Here is a 19,900-nt window from a genome sequence, read left to right on the forward strand (position 1 = left end):
CTCTTATGAGCCTTTGCATCCCTTTTATGAGCCTTTCCATCCCTCTATTGAGCCTCTGCATCCCTCTCATGAGCCTCTGCACCCCTTTTATGAGCCTTTGCATCCCTCTCTTGAGCCTCTGCATCCCTCTCTTAAGCCTCTGCATCACTCTCTTCAGGCTCTGCATCACTCTCTTGAGCCTCTGCATCCCCTCTCTTAAGCCTCTGCACCACTCTCTTAAGCCTCTGCATCACTCTCTTGAGCTACTGCATCACTCTCTTGAGCCTCTACATCCTTCTCTTGAGCCTCTGCATCACTCTCGTAAGCCTCTGCTTCACTATCTTGAGCCTCTGCATAACTCTTTTGAGTCTCTGCATCACCTCTTGAGCCTTTGCAACACTCTCTTCAGACTCTGGATCACTCTCTTAAGCCTCTGCATCCCTCTCTTGGGCCTCTCTTTCCCTCTCTTGAGCCTCTGCATCACTCTCTTCATCCTCTGCATCCCTCTCCTGAGCATCTGCATCACTCTCATGGGCCCCTGCATCCCTCTCTTGAGCCTCTGCATCACTCTCTTGAGCCTCTGCATCCCTATTTTGAGCCTCTGCATCACTTTCTTAAGCCTCTGCATCCCTTTCTTGAGCCTCAGCATCGCTCTCTTGAACTCCTGCATCCTTTTCATGAGCCTCTGCCTCCCTCTCTTGAGCCTTTGCATCACTCTCTTAAGCCTCTGCATCCCTCTCTTGAGCCTCTGCATCACTCTCGTAAGCCTATGCATCACTCTCTTGAGCCACTGCAAAACTCTCTCGAGCCTCTGCGTCACTCTCTTCATCCTCTGCATCCCTCTCTTGAGCATCTGCATCACTCTCTTCAGCCTCTGCATCCCTCTCTTCAGCCTCTGCATCATTCTCCTAAGCATCTGCATCACTCTCCTGAGCCTCTGCATCACTCTCTTGAGCCTCTGCATCCCTCTTTTAAGCCTCTGCATCACTCTCTTAAGACTCTTCATCACTCTCTTTAGCCTCCGCATCACTCTCATGATCCTCTGCATCACTCTCTTGAGCCTCTGCATCACTCTCTTGAGCCTCTACATCACTCTCTTGAGCCTCTGCACCACTCTCGTAAGCCTCTGCATCCCTCTCATAATCCTCTGCATCACTCTTTTGAGCCTCCGCATCATTCTCTTGAACCTCTGCATCCCTCTCTTAAGCCTCTACATCATTCTCTTGAGCCTCTGCATCACTATCTTGAGCCTCTGCATCCCTCTCTGGAGCCTCTACATCTCTCTCTTCAGCCTCTTCATCACTCTCTTGACCCTCTGCATCCCTCTCTGGAGCCTCAGCAACCCTCTCTTGAGCCTCTGCAGCACTCTCTTGAGCCTCTGCATCATTCTCTTGAGCCTCTGCATCCCTCTCTTAAGCTTCTGCATCACTCTCTTGAGCCTCTGCATCCCTCTCTTGAGCCTCTGCATCCCTCTCTTAAGCCTCTGCATCACTCACTTAAGCCTCTGCATCACTCTCTTGAGCCTCTGCATCATTCTCCTAAGCATCTGCATCGCTCGCTTGAGCCTCTGCATCACTCTCTTGAGCCTCTGCATCCCTCTCTTAAGCCTCTTGAATGCATCCCCTCTCTTAAGCCTAAAAAGAATGTAGGTGCTGGAAATGTTTAAAGATTTTTAATGACTTCATTTGTTTAATATTGAATGAATTAACGGTAAGTGAGCACTGGAGATTGATATTCAACAGCATATTGAGTGGGTAAGTTTTAGCAGGCAGGCAGGCAGGCAGGCAGAAAGAAAATGGAATGACAAATGGTTACAGACATTTTCTTCACAGATGGTAACACACACGCAAACACACACACACACACACACACACACACACACACACACACACACACACACACACACACACACACACACACACACACACACACACACACACACACACACACACACACACACACACACACACACACACACACACACACACACACACACACACACACACACACACACACACACACACACACATACACACACACACACACACACACACACACACACACACACACACACTCACACACACACACATACACACACACACACACACACACACACACACACACACACACACACACACTCACACACACACACACACACACACACACACACACACACACACACACACACACACACACACACACACACACACACACACACACACACACACACACACACACACACACACACACACACACACACACACACACACACACACACACACACACACACACACACACACACACACACACACACACACACACACACACACATGGAGATGGAAGAAGTACTAAGGAGTGCTAGAAAATTACAAAGTGATGAGGATGGGAAAGTGTGGTTGTTACGACGAGATCTTTCAAAAGAAGATAGAGAGAAGCTGAAACTGAACCTCGCCGAGTCAAAATGTTTAAATGAAAGCATGAATGAAGAAGAAATCAATTCTTTTTTCTACAAAGTGATAGGGGTAGGCAGACCAGTAAAGTGGTAAATAAAGGCAAACCAACAAAATCATTAGAGAGAGGGGGAGTGAAAAGTAAGAAGAGGGGGAACAAGTTCCTGAAGATTGCATACACCAACATAGATGGAGTAAGATCGAAGATACTGGAGTTAAGTGACGTAATACAGCTGCAGACACCAGACATTGTTGCACTCACGGAGACAAAACTTGAAGATGTTATTTTAATTGAAGTCATATTCCAGAAGGGCTACTCAATTTGGAGACGGGAGAGAAAAATTAGGAAAGGCGGTGGCGTTGCTGTGCTGGTGAAAGAACACCTAAAGGTGAACGAAATAATGACTGCCAATCGAAAAGAAGTTCACATAATAGCACTAGAGATCTGCCTTGAGGATGATAAACTAATGATCACAAATGCATACAGTCCACCGCTAAGCAGCACATGGTCAAAGGAGGAGCTAGATAGTAAACGAGGTCTTATAACAATATTGAGAAAATGTGACCTATCGCAGTTCGCAGTAATTGACGTATTTTGGTATAAAAGTCGTAATATCAAACTGCGAATACGAGCAGTGAGCCAGAATTTTGCTCCAAAATATGGCTCAAGCGTCGAATTTGGGATGTTTGGGATATTTTGAAAGCTGCAGGGAGGGTTTGGGCAAAATGTGATCCATTGCCGCTTTCAGTAATTGGCATGTTTTGGGTAAAAAATTCGTAATTTCAAACTGCGAATACGTGCAGAGAGCCAGAATTTGGCTCCAAAATATGGCTCAAGCGTCGAATTTGGGATGTTTGGGATATTTTGAAAGCTGCAGGGAGGGTTTATTCAGAATGTGATCCATCGATGCTTTCAGTAGTTGGCATATTTTCGGTATAAAAAGTCCTAATTTAAAACTGCGAATACGTGCAGAAAGCCAGAATTTGGCTCCAAAATATGGCTCAAGGGTGGCATTTGGGATGTTTGGGATTATTTTGAAAACTGCAGGGGGAAGGGGCAAAATGTGACATATCGCAGCTCTCAGTAATTGAATTATTTTCGGTATTAAAGTCGTAATTTCAAACTGCGAATATGTGCAGAGAGCCAGAATTTGGCTCCACAATATTGCTCAAGATTCGAATTTGGGATGTTTGGGATATTTTGGAAACTGCAGGGAGGGTTTGGGCAAAATGTGATCCATCGCCGTTCTCAGTAATTGGCATATTTTCGGTAAAAAAAGATGTAATTTCAAACTGCGAATACGTACAGAGAACCCGAATTTGGCTCCAAAATATGGCTCAAGCGCCGAATTTGGGATGTTTCGGGTATTTTAAAAACTGCAGGGGGGGGTTTGGCCAAAATGTGACCTATCGCTGCTCTCAGTAATTGACATATTCTCGGTATTAAAGTCGTAATTTCAAACAGCAAATATTTGCAGAGAGCCAGAATTTGACTCCAAAATGTGGCTCAAGCGTCCAATTTGGGTTGTTTGGGATATTTTGAAAACTGTAGGGAGGGTTTGGGCAAAATGTGATCTATCGCTGCTTTCAGTAATTTGCATATTTTTTGAATAAAATTCGTAATTTAAAACTGCGAATACGTGCAGAGAGCTAGAATTTGGCTCTAAAATAAGGCTCAATCATCGAATTTGGGATGTTTGGGATATATTGAAAGCTGAAGGGGGTTTTGGTTAAAACGTGACCCTTCGCTGCACACAGTAATTGGTATTATTTCGGCATAAAAAGTCGAAATTTCAAACTGGTAATGCGTGCAGAGAGCAATAATTTGGCTATAAATTATGGCTCAAGCGTCGAATTTTGGATGTTTGCGATATTTTGAAAACTTAAGGGGGGTGGGGGGTTTGGGCAAAATGTGAACCATCGCCGCTCTAAGTAATTGACATTATTTCGGTAAAAAAGACGTAAATTCAAACTGCGAATATGTACAGACAACCCGAATTTGGCTCCAAAATATGGCTCAAGCGTCGAATTTGGGATGTTTCGGGTATTTTAAAAACTGCAGGGGGGGTTTGGGCAAAATGTGACCTATCGCTGCTCTCAGTAATTGACATATTTTCGGTATTAAAGTCGTAATTTCAAACAGCAGATATTTGCAGAGAGCCAGAATTTGGCTCCAAAATATGGCTCAAGCGTCCAATTTGGGATTTTTGGGATATTTTGAAAATTTCAGGGAGGGTTTGGGCAAAATTTGATCTATCGCTGCTTTCAGTAATTGGCATATTTATATGCCAATTGGCTTTCAGTAATTGGAATCATATTCCAAATTATGGTTCAAGGATCGAATTTGGGATGTTTGGGATATTTTTAAAACTGCAAGGAGGGTTTGGGCAAATTGTGATCCATCGCTGCTTTCAGTAATTGGCATTATTTCGGTATAAAAATTCGTAATTTCAAACTGCGAATACGATCAGAAAGAAAAAATTTGGCTCCAAAATATGGGTCAAGGGTCGCATTTGGGATGTTTTGGATATTTTGTAAACTGCAGGGGGGGGGGGGTTTGGCCAAAATGTGACCCATCGCCGCTCTCAGTAATTCCCGTACTTTGGTATAAAAAGTCGTAATTTCAAACAGCGAATACTTGCAAAGAGCGAGAATTTGACTCCAAAATATGGCTCAAGCGTCGAATTTGGGATGTTTGTGATATTTTGAAAAATGCAAGGAGGGTTTGCGCTAAATGTGATCTATCGCTGCTTTCAGTACTTGGCATATTTTCGGTATAAAAAGTCGTAATTTCAAACTGCGAATACGTGAAGAAAGCCAGAATTTGGCTCCAAAATATAGCTCAAGCGTCGAATTTGGGACGTTTGGGATATTTTGAAAACTGCAGAGGGGGTTCGTGCCAAATGTGACCCATCGCCGCTCTCAGTAATTAGCATATTTTCAGTATAAAACTTCGTAATTTCAAACTGCGAATACGTGCAGAGAGCAAGAATTTGGCTCCAAATTATAGCTCAAGGGTCGGATTTGGGAAGTTTTGGATCTTTTGAAAACTGCCGGGAGAGTTTGGGCAAAATGTGATCCATCGCTGCTCTCAGTAATTGGCATATTTTCGTTATAAAATGTCGTAATTTCAAACTGCGAACACGTGCAGAGAGCCAGAATTTGGCTTCGAAATATGGTTCAAGCGTCGAATTTGGGATGTTTAGGATATTTTGAAAACTGCAGGGAGGGTTTGGGCAAAATGTGATTCATTGCCGCATTCAATAATTTGCATTTTTTCGGTATAAAAAGTCGTAGTTTCAAACTGCGATTACATGCAGAGAGCCAGAATTTGGCTCCAAAATATGGCTCAAGCGTCGAATTTGGGATGTTTGGGATATTTTGAAAACTTAAGGGGGGGGGGGGGTAAAATGTGAACCATCGCCGCTCTAAGTAATTGACATATTTTCGGTAAAAAAAGACGTAATTTCAAACTGCAAATACGTACAGAGAACCCGAATTTGGCTCCAAAATATGGCTCAAGCGTCGAATTTGGGATGTTTCTGGTATTTTAAAAACTGCAGGGTGGGATTGGGCAAAATGTGACCTATCGCTGCTCTCAGTAATTGACATATTTTCGGTATTAAAGTCGTAATTTCAAACAGCAAATATTTGCAGAGAGCCAGAATTTGGCTCCTAAACATGGCTCAAGCGTCGAATTTGGGATGTTTGGGATATTTTGAAAACTGCAGGGAGGGTTTGGGCAAAATGTGATCCATCGCTGCTTTCAGTAATTGGCATATATTCGGAATAAAAGTCCTAATTTCAAACTGCGAATACGTGCAGAGAACCAGAATTTGGCTACAATATATGGAATTTTCGATGTTTGGGATATTATGCAATAAAACAGAATTTTACTCCTAATCAATACCTAACTCACTATTTTAACAAGGTACAAATAGTTGATTGAAAATCTTGTATTTAAGGTTAATTTGCAACTATTTACGTGTTTGAATCATATAAGTCGTAAATTTATTGAATTAATGGCAAAAAAAAAAGAAAATTATTGAAAACGCGGAAAAACGGCCAAATATTGTCAAAATCGTTGATGTATGGATGAAATCTTATAAAGGAAACAACGATGAAAAACCTCAAAGTATAGGTAAATTCGATGATTTTATATACAAAGCACAATGCAAGAATACTTGCTTAAAAACGCAATATTATGTGAAACTCTGATATTTGTAGTCCAAATCACAAATAGAGAGACAAAATGAAGTAGTATCAAACTATTAATAAATTCGAACATTTTTACCTATATTCACTCTACGTGGAAACGTGAAAAAAGTCACTATAATACCAAATTTGAGGATTTTTACATCAAATCATAGAGCGAGGTTGCGAATTATTTTGATCATTAAAAAGGCATATGGAAACATTGTTTCCAATTCAAATGATAAAAATCAATGAGCTTTCTTTAGAATTACCTAAAATGTTCCTGAATTTCCGTTTATATTACCGAAAGAAGAGGTACTCGTAAAACCGCTTTAATCCGGCTGAAACGTCGAAATATACAATAAAAACACAAAATCTCTCCTAATCAATATCTTACTCACTATTTTAACGAGGTACAAATAGTTGATTGAAAATCAAATATTTAAGGGTAATTTGCAATTCATTACGTGTTTGCATCATATTTATCGTAAATTTAATGAATTAATGACAATAAACCGAAAATGTTTGAAAACGTGGAAAAACGACCAAATATGACCTAAATTGTTGATATTTGGATGAAATCTCATAAAGAAAACAACGATGAAAAACCTCAAAATATTGCTAAATTCGATGATTTTATGTACAAGGCATAATGCAAGAAAACTTGCTTAAAAACGCAATATTATGTGAAACTGAGATTTGTAGGCCAAATCACAAATAGAGAGACAAGATGAAGTAGTATCTTCAATTGTTTCAGTAAGTTCGAACATTAAAATTTGGTTCCTTTATTTATAGTTGGTATTTTTGGTGTATTAATTGATTTGTTTTATATTTTTAATGACTTATGTAGAGTGATTTAGGGAGTGGGGGGAGGTGGTAGCGTGTATAGTAGATTATACGAGATCGTGGTTAGTTAGTATTTATCTAGTTGTGTTCACCTAGTTGTTCTGGCGAGGGTTGAGCTCTGCTCTTTCAGCCCGCCTCTCAACTGTGAATCAATCAATTTTTACTAGCTAATAAAAAAAATTCCACATACACACACCCAGAAAGCAGCCCGTAACAGGTGTCTAATGCCCAAGTACCTATGTACTGCTAGGTAAGAGGAGCATCAGAATGAATGAAACTCTGCTGATTTTCGTTTGCGCCATCACCGGGGGATCGAACTTTGACCCTAGGATTACGAGTCGAGAGCGCTGTCCACTCAGCTATAAAGCCCCCTAGTGTGTGTATTGGTGCAAAAAATAATTTGGGAGAGGTTAATGGAAAGGAATGATGTTTGGTGGCCTTTAAGGCGCTGGAAGAGGGTTGCCAGTTATGAATTTAAATTATAAATTGATTAAGATAGGATATATATGCAAAAGACGTTGTGAGAGATAGTAAGAAAAGTGTTTCTGACTGAGGTTAGGTACTGTGTGATTGACTTGTATGTTAGGAAAAAGAATATTTATCAGAAACATAGATATTCTTTAGAAATGTTTGTTTGCAAATAGTTGCAAATTATTGGGTAAAAAGCCAATGGTTACCGTACCTTGAACAAACACACGTGAGCACAATTAGTCGACGGGGGTCAGAGAGTGAGAGTGAACAGCGAAACAGTAACAAAAAATGTGACAATAATGGGAAACTATGTCATTCAAACGTATACATGTTAACCATATAAATTACAGTAACACTAAACGTGCGCATACGTACATATGTCAATCAATTTACATAAATAAACATTCACAAATATGTACCTTTAAAATGGACACATACAGATAATTACCGTACACATGTCAGTTTAATTACAGGTACACATAAACACATACAGCTTCACGTGTCTGTCGGTCATGACAATAGGACACATGGATACGAACACAAAACAGTCCATTATCAACTAGTGTGTGTGTGTGTGTGTGTGTGTGTGTGTGTGTGTGTGTGTGTGTGTGTGTGTGTGTGTGTGTGTGTGTGTGTGTGTGTGTGTGTGTGTGAGTGTGTGTGTGTGTTTTATCTTTATATTTACTATATGTATCTGCAGAATTGAGTTATTAGCTCTTGGACCCCTATCAAAACAATGTATTTATCCTCTTTTATATCTACTACATCTATTTCTCTCTAACTAACACACACACAAACACACACACACACATACACACACACACACACACACACACACATAAACTGGAGGCCTAGCGTCTAAATGGAGAGAGTTCGATGGTTATAATCCTAATGGTCCCCGATCGAATCCCGGTTGATGCAATAGCAAATCAAAAGATATTCTTTAACCTGATTCGACTGTTCACCTAGCACAAATGTATCCATCAATGAATCCATCTATCTATCTACTTATATCTGTCAATCCATCAATCTATCTTCCCATTAAACCAACCATTTACTCATCTTTCTATCCATCCATATGGTCATCTGTCTTTCCGTCCATCAACTCATCTATGCATCCGTCTATCCGTCAATATATATATATTTAGCAATCAATGTATCCATCCATCTATCTACCTATATAAATTTTCCATTAATCTATCCATTTATCATAACCATCTATCAACACCCTCCCCACTCCCTCTCCTATTTTACTACCAAACTCCCTCCTCTCGTTCTGGCACCTTCTCCTTCCCTTTTCCTCCCTCTCATAAACCTGCTCATCCTCCATCCTTCTGCCCTTCCCACTCCCGCCCCTATCCCATCCCGCCCTTCTCATCGTCTTCCCTCTCGCCGCAGATCCATCCCTTCGTTCTCATTCCTTCCGCCGCTTCTCACTCTCGCCCTTCCCTCTGTTTTTCCTCCCTCCCGTTGCTAGTCCTTTAGTCCGTTGAGCCTCTGCATCACTTTCTTGAGCCTCTGCATTACTCTCTTGAGCCTCTGCATCACTCTCTTAAGCCTCTGCATCTCTCTCTTCAGCCTCTGCATCTCTCTCTTTAACCTCTGCATCCCTCTCTCGAGCCTCAGCATCCCTCTCTTGAGCCAATGCATCACTCTCTTGAGCCTCTGCATCACTCTCTAGAGCCTCTGCATCACTCTCATAAGCCTCTGCTTCCCTCTCTTGATCCTCTGCATCACTCTCTTGAGCCTCTGCATCACTCTCTTGATCTTCTGCATCACTCTCTTGAGCCTCTGCATCCCTCTCTTGAGCCTCGCCATCACTCTCTTGAGCCTCTGCATCCCTCTCTTAAGCCTCTGCATCCCTCTCTTGAGCCTCTGCATCCCTCTCTTGAGCCTCTGCATCACTCTCAAGAGCCTCTGCATCCCTCTCTTGTGCATCTGCATCCCTCACGTGACCCTCTGCATCCCTCTCTTGAGCCTCTACATCCCTCTCTTGAGCCTCTGCATCCCTCTTTTAAACCTCTGCATCACTCTTTTGTGCCTCTGCATCCCTCACTTGAGCCTCTGCATCCCTCTCTTGAGCCTCTACATCACTCTCTTGATCCTCTGCATCCCTCTCTTAAGCCTCTGCATCACTCTCTTAAGCCTCTGCATCACTCTCGTAAGCCTCTGAATCACTCTCTTGAGCCTCTGCATCACTCTCTTGAGCTCCTGCATCCCTCTCTTGAGCGTCTGCATCACTCTCTTGAGCCTCGTCATCACCCTTTTAGGCCTCTGAAACCTGCAGGGAGGGTTTGGGCAAAATGTGATCTATCGCCGCTCCAAAATATCTCAAACATCCCAAATTCGATCCTTGAGCTATGTTTTGGAGAAAAATTTTGGCTCTTTGCATGTATTCGCAGTTTGAAATTATGACTTTTTATACCGAAAGTATGCCAATTACTGAAACTGCGATGGGTCACATTTGGCCCAAACCTTCTCTGCAGTTTTCAAACATGAATTAACTAAAATGTTCTTGATTTTCCGTTTATATTACCGATGGAAGATGTACACGTAAAACCGCTCTAATCCGGCTGAAACGTCGATATATGCAATAAAAACCGAACTTCTCCCCTTTGCAATATCTTAATCAGTATTTTAACGAGAAACAAATAGATGATTGAAACTGAAGTATTTAAGGTTATTATCTAATCAATTATGTGTTTGCATCATTTTTATCGTATATATAATGAATTAATACCCATAGACAGAAAATTCACAAAAACGTGGAAAAACGGCAAAATATTGCCTAATTCGATGATATATTATTTAAATCACATAAAGGAAAAGGAGATGATAAACGTCAAAATATTGCTAAATTCGATGATTTTTCGTACGAAACAAAATGCAAGAAAACTTGCTTAAAATGCAATATTATGCGAAATTCTGAGATTTGAAGGCCAAATCACATATCGTGATACTACATGACATAGAATCGAAATATTGGTAAAAATGAATATATATACGTAATATCAAAGTACATGAAAAACGTGAAAAAAGTCACTATTTTACCATATTTGAGGATTTTAACTTCAAATCATAGAGCGAGGTTTCCTATTATTTAGATCCAAGAAAAGACATATGACAATGTTGTTTCCAATACAAATGATAAAACTAATGTGTTTTCATTAGAATTAATTAAAATGTTCCTGGTTTTCCGTTTATATTACCGATGGAAGATGTACACGTAAAACCGCTATAATCCGACTGAAACGTCGATATATGCAATAAAAACCGAACTTCTCCCCTTTTCAATATCCAACTCAGTATTTTAACGAGAAACAAATGGTTGATTGAAAATGAAGTATTTAGGGTAAATTTCTAATCAATTATGTGTTTGCATCATTTTTATCGTATATTTAATGAATTAATAACAATAAACTGAAAATTATCAAAACCGTGGAAAAACGGCAAAATATTGCCTTATTCGATGATATTTTGTTTAAATCACATAAAGGAAAAGGGATGATAAACGTCAAAATATTGCTAAATTCGATGATTTTTCGTACGAAATAAAATGCAAGAAAACTTGCTTAAAATACAATATTATGCGAAATTCTGAGATTTGAAGGCCAAATCACATATCGTGATACTACATGAAATATTATCGAAATATTGGTAAAAATGAATATATATACGTAATATCAAAGTACATGAAAAACGTGAAAAAATCACTATTTTACCATATTTGAGGATTTTAACTTCAAATCATAGAGCGAGGTTTCGTATTATTTAGATCCAAGAAAAGATATATGACAATGTTGTTTCCAATACAAATGATAAAACTAATGTGTTTTCATTAGAATTAACTAAAATGTTCCTGATTTTCCGTTTATATTACCGATGGAAGATGTACACGTAAAAGCGCTCTAATCCGGCTGAAACGTCGATATATGCAATAAAAACCGAACTTCTCCCCTTTTCAATATCTTACTCAGTATTTTAACGAGAAACAAATAGATGATTGAAAATGAAGTATTTAAGGTTATTATCTAATCAATTATGTGTTTGCATCATTTTTATCGTATATATAATGAATTATTACCCATTGACTGAAAATTCACAAAAACGTGGAAAAACGGCAAAATATTGCCTAATTCGATGATATTTTGTTTAAATCACATAGAGGAAAAGGGGATGATAAACGTCAAAATATTGCTAAATTCGATGATTTTTCGTACGAAACAAAATGCAACAAAACTTGCTTAAAATGCAATATAATGCGACATTCTGAGATTTAAAGGCCAAATCATATATCGCGATACTTCATGAAATAGCATCGAAATATTGGTAATAATGAATATATTTACGTAATATCAAACTACAAGATTTACGTGAAAAAGTCACTATTTTACCATATTTGAGGATTTTAACTTCAAATCATAGAGTGAGGTTTCGTATTATTTAGATCCATGAAAATACATATGACAATGTTGTTTCCAATACAAATGATAAGACCAATGTGTTTTCATTAGAATTAATTAAATGTTCCTGATTTTCCGTTCATATTACCGATGGAAGATGTACACGTAAAACCGCTATAATCCGACTGAAACGTCGATATATGCAATAAAAACCGAACTTCTCCCCTTTTCAATATCCAACTCAGTATTTTAACGAGAAACAAATGGTTGATTGAAAATTAAGTATTTAAGGTAAATTTCTAATCAATTATGTGTTTGCATCATTTTTATCATATATTTAATGAATTAATAACAATAAACTGAAAATTCACAAAAACGTGGAAAAACGGCAAAATATTGCCTTATTCGATGATATTTTGTTTTAATCACATAAAGGAAAAGGGGATCATAAACGTCAAAATATTGCTAAATTCGACGATTTTTCGTACAAAACAAAATGCAAGAAAACTTGCTTAAAATGCAATATTATGCGAAATTCTGAGATTTGAAGGCGAAATCACATATCTTGATACTACTTGAAATAGTATCGAATGATTGGTAAAAATGAATATATTTACGTAATATCAAACTACATGAAAAACGTGAAAAAAGTCACTATTTAACCATATTTGAGGAATTTAACTTCAAATCATAGAGCGAGGTTTCGTATTATTTAGATCCAAGAAAAGACATATGACAATGTTGTTTCCAATACAAACGATAAAAATAAATGTGTTTTCATTAGAATTAACTAAAATGTTTTTGATTTTCTGTTTATATATTACCGATGGAAGATGTACACGTAAAAGCGCTCTAATCCGGCTGAAACGTCGATATATGCAATAAAAACCGAACTTCTCCCCTTTTCAATATCTTACTCAGTATTTTAACGAGAAACAAATAGATGATTGAAAATGAAGTATTTAAGGTTATTATCTAATCAATTATGTGTTTGCATCATTTTTATCGTATATATAATGAATTATTACCCATTGACTGAAAATTCACAAAAACGTGGAAAAACGGCAAAATATTGCCTAATTCGATGATATTTTGTTTAAATCACATAGAGGAAAAGGGGATGATAAACGTCAAAATATTGCTAAATTCGATGATTTTTCGTACGAAACAAAATGCAACAAAACTTGCTTAAAATGCAATATAATGCGACATTCTGAGATTTAAAGGCCAAATCATATATCGCGATACTTCATGAAATAGCATCGAAATATTGGTAATAATGAATATATTTACGTAATATCAAACTACAAGATTTACGTGAAAAAGTCACTATTTTACCATATTTGAGGATTTTAACTTCAAATCATAGAGTGAGGTTTCGTATTATTTAGATCCATGAAAATACATATGACAATGTTGTTTCCAATACAAATGATAAGACCAATGTGTTTTCATTAGAATTAATTAAATGTTCCTGATTTTCCGTTCATATTACCGATGGAAGATGTACACGTAAAACCGCTATAATCCGACTGAAACGTCGATATATGCAATAAAAACCGAACTTCTCCCCTTTTCAATATCCAACTCAGTATTTTAACGAGAAACAAATGGTTGATTGAAAATTAAGTATTTAAGGTAAATTTCTAATCAATTATGTGTTTGCATCATTTTTATCATATATTTAATGAATTAATAACAATAAACTGAAAATTCACAAAAACGTGGAAAAACGGCAAAATATTGCCTTATTCGATGATATTTTGTTTTAATCACATAAAGGAAAAGGGGATCATAAACGTCAAAATATTGCTAAATTCGACGATTTTTCGTACAAAACAAAATGCAAGAAAACTTGCTTAAAATGCAATATTATGCGAAATTCTGAGATTTGAAGGCGAAATCACATATCTTGATACTACTTGAAATAGTATCGAATGATTGGTAAAAATGAATATATTTACGTAATATCAAACTACATGAAAAACGTGAAAAAAGTCACTATTTAACCATATTTGAGGAATTTAACTTCAAATCATAGAGCGAGGTTTCGTATTATTTAGATCCAAGAAAAGACATATGACAATGTTGTTTCCAATACAAACGATAAAAATAAATGTGTTTTCATTAGAATTAACTAAAATGTTTTTGATTTTCTGTTTATATATTACCGATGGAAGATGTACACGTAAAAGCGCTCTAATCCGGCTGAAACGTCGATATATGCAATAAAAACCGAACTTCTCCCCTTTTCAATATCTTACTCAGTATTTTAACGAGAAACAAATAGATGATTGAAAATGAAGTATTTAAGGTTATTATCTAATCAATTATGTGTTTGCATCATTTTTATCGTATATATAATGAATTATTACCCATTGACTGAAAATTCACAAAAACGTGGAAAAACGGCAAAATATTGCCTAATTCGATTATATTTTGTTTAAATCACATAGAGGAAAAGGGGATGATAAACGTCAAAATATTGCTAAATTCGATGATTTTTCGTACGAAACAAAATGCAACAAAACTTGCTTAAAATGCAATATAATGCGACATTCTGAGATTTAAAGGCCAAATCATATATCGCGATACTTCATGAAATAGCATCGAAATATTGGTAATAATGAATATATTTACGTAATATCAAACTACAAGATTTACGTGAAAAAGTCACTATTTTACCATATTTGAGGATTTTAACTTCAAATCATAGAGTGAGGTTTCGTATTATTTAGATCCATGAAAATACATATGACAATGTTGTTTCCAATACAAATGATAAAACCAATGTGTTTTCATTAGAATTAATTAAATGTTCCTGATTTTCCGTTCATATTACCGATGGAAGATGTACACGTAAAACCGCTATAATCCGACTGAAACGTCGATATATGCAATAAAAACCGAACTTCTCCCCTTTTCAATATCCAACTCAGTATTTTAACGAGAAACAAATGGTTGATTGAAAATGAAGTATTTAAGGTAAATTTCTAATCAATTATGTGTTTGCATCATTTTTATCGTATATTTAATGAATTAATAACAATAAACTGAAAATTCACAAAAACGTGGAAAAACGGCAAAATATTGCCTTATTCGATGATATTTTGTTTAAATCACATAAAGGAAAAGGGGATCATAAACGTCAAAATATTGCTAAATTCGACGATTTTTCGTACGAAACAAAATGCAAGAAAACTTGCTTAAAATGATATATTATGCGAAATTCTGAGATTTGAAGGCGAAATCACATATCTTGATACTACTTGAAATAGTATCGAATGATTGGTAAAAATGAATATATTTACGTAATATCAAACTACATGAAAAACGTGAAAAAAGTCACTATTTAACCATATTTGAGGAATTTAACTTCAAATCATAGAGCGAGGTTTCGTATTATTTAGATCCAAGAAAAGACATATGACAATGTTGTTTCCAATACAAACGATAAAAATAAATGTGTTTTCATTAGAATTAACTAAAATGTTTTTGATTTTCTGTTTATATATTACCGATGGAAGATGTACACGTAAAAGCGCTCTAATCCGGCTGAAACGTCGATATATGCAATAAAAACCGAACTTCTCCCCTTTTCAATATCTTACTCAGTATTTTAACGAGAAACAAATAGATGATTGAAAATGAAGTATTTAAGGTTATTATCTAATCAATAATGTGTTTGCATCATTTTTATCGTATATATAATGAATTAATACCCATAGACTGAAAATTCGAAAAACGTGGAAAAACGGCAAAATATTGCCTAATTCGATGATATTTTGTTTAAATCACATAGAGGGAAAAGGGGATGATAAACGTCAAAATATTGCTAAATTCGATGATTTTTCGTACGAAACAAAATGCAACAAAAATTGCTTAAAATGCAATATAATGCGACATTCTGAGATTTAAAGGCCAAATCATATGTCGCGATACTTCATGAAATAGCATCGAAATATTTGTAATAATGAATATATTTACGTAATATCAAACTACAAGATTTACGTGAAAAAGTCACTATTTTACCATATTTGAGGATTTTAACTTCAAATCATAGAGTGAGGTTTCGTATTATTTAGATCCATGAAAATACATATGACAATGTTGTTTCCAATACAAATGATAAAACCAATGTGTTTTCATTAGAATTAATTAAATGTTCCTGATTTTCCGTTCATATTACCGATGGAAGATGTACACGTAAAACCGCTATAATCCGACTGAAACGTCGATATATGCAATAAAAACCGAACTTCTCCCCTTTTCAATATCCAACTCAGTATTTTAACGAGAAACAAATGGTTGATTGAAAATTAAGTATTTAAGGTAAATTTCTAATCAATTATGTGTTTGCATCATTTTTATCGTATATTTAATGAATTAATAACAATAAACTGAAAATTCACAAAAACGTGGAAAAACGGCAAAATATTGCCTTATTCGATGATATTTTGTTTAAATCACATAAAGGAAAAGGGGATCATAAACGTCAAAATATTGCTAAATTCGACGATTTTTCGTACGAAACAAAATGCAACAAAAATTGCTTAAAATGCAATATAATGCGACATTCTGAGATTTAAAGGCCAAATCATATGTCGCGATACTTCATGAAATAGCATCGAAATATTTGAAATAATGAATATATTTACGTAATATCAAACTACAAGATTTACGTGAAAAAGTCACTATTTTACCATATTTGAGGATTTTAACTTCAAATCATAGAGTGAGGTTTCGTATTATTTAGATCCATGAAAATACATATGACAATGTTGTTTCCAATACAAATGATAAAACCAATGTGTTTTCATTAGAATTAATTAAATGTTCCTGATTTTCCGTTCATATTACCGATGGAAGATGTACACGTAAAACCGCTATAATCCGACTGAAACGTCGATATATGCAATAAAAACCGAACTTCTCCCCTTTTCAATATCCAACTCAGTATTTTAACGAGAAACAAATGGTTGATTGAAAATGAAGTATTTAAGGTAAATTTCTAATCAATTATGTGTTTGCATCATTTTTATCGTATATTTAATGAATTAATAACAATAAACTGAAAATTCACAAAAACGTGGAAAAACGGCAAAATATTGCCTTATTCGATGATATTTTGTTTAAATCACATAAAGGAAAAGGGGATCATAAACGTCAAAATATTGCTAAATTCGACGATTTTTCGTACGAAACAAAATGCAAGAAAACTTGCTTAAAATGATATATTATGCGAAATTCTGAGATTTGAAGGCGAAATCACATATCTTGATACTACTTGAAATAGTATCGAATGATTGGTAAAAATGAATATATTTACGTAATATCAAACTACATGAAAAACGTGAAAAAAGTCACTATTTAACCATATTTGAGGAATTTAACTTCAAATCATAGAGCGAGGTTTCGTATTATTTAGATCCAAGAAAAGACATATGACAATGTTGTTTCCAATACAAACGATAAAAATAAATGTGTTTTCATTAGAATTAACTAAAATGTTTTTGATTTTCTGTTTATATATTACCGATGGAAGATGTACACGTAAAAGCGCTCTAATCCGGCGGAAACGTCGATATATGCAATAAAAACCGAACTTCTCCCCTTTTCAATATCTTACTCAGTATTTTAACGAGAAACAAATAGATGATTGAAAATGAAGTATTTAAGGTTATTATCTAATCATTAATGTGTTTGCATCATTTTTATCGTATATATAATGAATTAATACCCATAGACTGAAAATTCGAAAAACGTGGAAAAACGGCAAAATATTGCCTAATTCGATGATATTTTGTTTAAATCACATAGAGGGAAAAGGGGATGATAAACGTCAAAATATTGCTAAATTCGATGATTTTTCGTACGAAACAAAATGCAACAAAAATTGCTTAAAATGCAATATAATGCGACATTCTGAGATTTAAAGGCCAAATCATATGTCGCGATACTTCATGAAATAGCATCGAAATATTTGAAATAATGAATATATTTACGTAATATCAAACTACAAGATTTACGTGAAAAAGTCACTATTTTACCATATTTGAGGATTTTAACTTCAAATCATAGAGTGAGGTTTCGTATTATTTAGATCCATGAAAATACATATGACAATGTTGTTTCCAATACAAATGATAAAACCAATGTGTTTTCATTAGAATTAATTAAATGTTCCTGATTTTCCGTTCATATTACCGATGGAAGATGTACACGTAAAACCGCTATAATCCGACTGAAACGTCGATATATGCAATAAAAACCGAACTTCTCCCCTTTTCAATATCCAACTCAGTATTTTAACGAGAAACAAATGGTTGATTGAAAATTAAGTATTTAAGGTAAATTTCTAATCAATTATGTGTTTGCATCATTTTTATCGTATATTTAATGAATTAATAACAATAAACTGAAAATTCACAAAAACGTGGAAAAACGGCAAAATATTGCCTTATTCGATGATATTTTGTTTAAATCACATAAAGGAAAAGGGGATCATAAACGTCAAAATATTGCTAAATTCGACGATTTTTCGTACGAAACAAAATGCAAGAAAACTTGCTTAAAATGATATATTATGCGAAATTCTGAGATTTGAAGGCGAAATCACATATCTTGATACTACTTGAAATAGTATCGAATGATTGGTAAAAATGAATATATTTACGTAATATCAAACTACATGAAAAACGTGAAAAAAGTCACTATTTAACCATATTTGAGGAATTTAACTTCAAATCATAGAGCGAGGTTTCGTATTATTTAGATCCAAGAAAAGACATATGACAATGTTGTTTCCAATACAAACGATAAAAATAAATGTGTTTTCATTAGAATTAACTAAAATGTTTTTGATTTTCTGTTTATATATTACCGATGGAAGATGTACACGTAAAAGCGCTCTAATCCGGCTGAAACGTCGAAATATGCAATAAAAACCGAACTTCTCCCCTTTTCAATATCTTACTCAGTATTTTAACGAGAAACAAATAGATGATTGAAAATGAAGTATTTAAGGTTATTATCTAATCAATAATGTGTTTGCATCATTTTTATCGTATATATAATGAATTAATACCCATAGACTGAAAATTCAAAAAACGTGGAAAAACGGCAAAATATTGCCTAATTCGATGATATTTTGTTTAAATCACATAGAGGGAAAAGGGGATGATAAACGTCAAAATATTGCTAAATTCGATGATTTTTCGTACGAAACAAAATGCAACAAAAATTGCTTAAAATGCAATATAATGCGACATTCTGAGATTTAAAGGCCAAATCATATGTCGCGATACTTCATGAAATAGCATCGAAATATTGGTAATAATGAATATATTTACGTAATATCAAACTACAAGATTTACGTGAAAAAGTCACTATTTTACCATATTTGAGGATTTTAACTTCAAATCATAGAGTGAGGTTTCGTATTATTTAGATCCATGAAAATACATATGACAATGTTGTTTCCAATACAAATGATAAAACCAATGTGTTTTCATTAGAATTAATTAAATGTTCCTGATTTTCCGTTCATATTACCGA

This window comes from Procambarus clarkii, chromosome 66 (genome assembly GCF_040958095.1).
Source record: "Procambarus clarkii isolate CNS0578487 chromosome 66, FALCON_Pclarkii_2.0, whole genome shotgun sequence".
Classification (NCBI taxonomy): Eukaryota; Metazoa; Arthropoda; class Malacostraca; order Decapoda; family Cambaridae; genus Procambarus; species Procambarus clarkii.